General features: G+C 60.0%; 1 pseudogene; it reads left to right on the forward strand.

Moving 5' to 3' along the window:
- The window catches only part of LOC126431289 (large subunit ribosomal RNA), a 5,999-nt pseudogene that overhangs the window by 905 nt on the left and 2,594 nt on the right, over nucleotides 1–2,500 (forward strand).

The following is a 2,500-nucleotide window of genomic DNA, read 5'->3' on the forward strand; positions in this document are numbered from 1 at the left end:
TGGACAATTTCACGACCCGTCTTGAAACACGGACCAAGGAGTCTAACATGTGCGCGAGTCATTGGGCTGTACGAAACCTAAAGGCGTAATGAAAGTGAAGGTCTCGCCTTGCGCGGGCCGAGGGAGGATGGGGCTTCCCCGCCCTTCACGGGGCGGCGGCCTCCGCACTCCCGGGGCGTCTCGTCCTCATTGCGAGGTGAGGCGCACCTAGAGCGTACACGTTGGGACCCGAAAGATGGTGAACTATGCCTGGCCAGGACGAAGTCAGGGGAAACCCTGATGGAGGTCCGTAGCGATTCTGACGTGCAAATCGATCGTCGGAGCTGGGTATAGGGGCGAAAGACTAATCGAACCATCTAGTAGCTGGTTCCCTCCGAAGTTTCCCTCAGGATAGCTGGTGCTCGTACGAGTCTCATCCGGTAAAGCGAATGATTAGAGGCCTTGGGGCCGAAACGACCTCAACCTATTCTCAAACTTTAAATGGGTGAGATCTCCGGCTTGCTTGATATGCTGAAGCCGCGAGCAAACGACTCGGATCGGAGTGCCAAGTGGGCCACTTTTGGTAAGCAGAACTGGCGCTGTGGGATGAACCAAACGCCGAGTTAAGGCGCCCGAATCGACGCTCATGGGAAACCATGAAAGGCGTTGGTTGCTTAAGACAGCAGGACGGTGGCCATGGAAGTCGGAATCCGCTAAGGAGTGTGTAACAACTCACCTGCCGAAGCAACTAGCCCTGAAAATGGATGGCGCTGAAGCGTCGTGCCTATACTCGGCCGTCAGTCTGGCAGTCATGGCCGGTCCTTGCGGCCGGCCGCGAAGCCCTGACGAGTAGGAGGGTCGCGGCGGTGGGCGCAGAAGGGTCTGGGCGTGAGCCTGCCTGGAGCCGCCGTCGGTGCAGATCTTGGTGGTAGTAGCAAATACTCCAGCGAGGCCCTGGAGGGCTGACGCGGAGAAGGGTTTCGTGTGAACAGCCGTTGCACACGAGTCAGTCGATCCTAAGCCCTAGGAGAAATCCGATGTTGATGGGGGCCGTCATAGCATGATGCACTTTGTGCTGGCCCCCGTTGGGCGAAAGGGAATCCGGTTCCTATTCCGGAACCCGGCAGCGGAACCGATACAAGTCGGGCCCCTCTTTTAGAGATGCTCGTCGGGGTAACCCAAAAGGACCCGGAGACGCCGTCGGGAGATCGGGGAAGAGTTTTCTTTTCTGCATGAGCGTTCGAGTTCCCTGGAATCCTCTAGCAGGGAGATAGGGTTTGGAACGCGAAGAGCACCGCAGTTGCGGCGGTGTCCCGATCTTCCCCTCGGACCTTGAAAATCCGGGAGAGGGCCACGTGGAGGTGTCGCGCCGGTTCGTACCCATATCCGCAGCAGGTCTCCAAGGTGAAGAGCCTCTAGTCGATAGAATAATGTAGGTAAGGGAAGTCGGCAAATTGGATCCGTAACTTCGGGATAAGGATTGGCTCTGAGGATCGGGGCGTGTCGGGCTTGGTCGGGAAGTGGGTCAGCGCTAACGTGCCGGGCCTGGGCGAGGTGAGTGCCGTAGGGGTGCCGGTAAGTGCGGGCGTTTAGCGCGGGCGTGGTCTGCTCTCGCCGTTGGTTGGCCTCGTGCTGGCCGGCGGTGCAGGATGCGCGCGCCTGCGCGGCGTTCGCGCCCCGGTGCTTCAACCTGCGTGCAGGATCCGAGCTCGGTCCCGTGCCTTGGCCTCCCACGGATCTTCCTTGCTGCGAGGCCGCGTCCGCCTTAGCGTGCTCCTCCGGGGGCGCGCGGGTGCGCGGATTCTCTTCGGCCGCCATTCAACGATCAACTCAGAACTGGCACGGACTGGGGGAATCCGACTGTCTAATTAAAACAAAGCATTGCGATGGCCCTAGCGGGTGTTGACGCAATGTGATTTCTGCCCAGTGCTCTGAATGTCAACGTGAAGAAATTCAAGCAAGCGCGGGTAAACGGCGGGAGTAACTATGACTCTCTGCCCTCCCACATCGGAGCTCGGATCCTCGGTCGCAGAGTCAACGCTGCGGCCTTTGCAGATGACGTCTTGCTGTTTGCAGCGACCCCGAGGGGCTTGCAGTCCCTCATCGACGCAGCTACCGCAGCCCTCGCCCACCTGGGGCTGCAGATCAACGCCCGGAAGTGTTTCACCCTCGCCTTAGTCGCGTCAGGGCGCGAGAAGAAGGTGAAGGTGGACAGCAATGTCACCTTCACAGCAGGCAATACCACCATGCCTGCCCTGCGTGTGGGTGAAACCTTCCGGTACCTGGGGCTGCAATTTTCCACGGCGGGTCGCTGTGTCTTCAATCCACGTAGCCACCTGGTGGAGCAGCTTGACGTCATCTCCCGAGCTCCGCTGAAGCCGCAACAGCGCCTCCACGCTCTCACCAACGTACTTCTCCCTGGCCTGTACCACGGGCTGGCCCTCAGCCGCACCCGGGTGGGTGCATTGAAGTCGGCCGACGTTACCATCCGGGCCGCCGTCAGGAGATGGTTCCGCCTTCC

The sequence above is a fragment of the Schistocerca serialis genome, unplaced genomic scaffold, assembly GCF_023864345.2.
Source record: "Schistocerca serialis cubense isolate TAMUIC-IGC-003099 unplaced genomic scaffold, iqSchSeri2.2 HiC_scaffold_1086, whole genome shotgun sequence".
NCBI lineage: Eukaryota > Metazoa > Arthropoda > Insecta > Orthoptera > Acrididae > Schistocerca > Schistocerca serialis.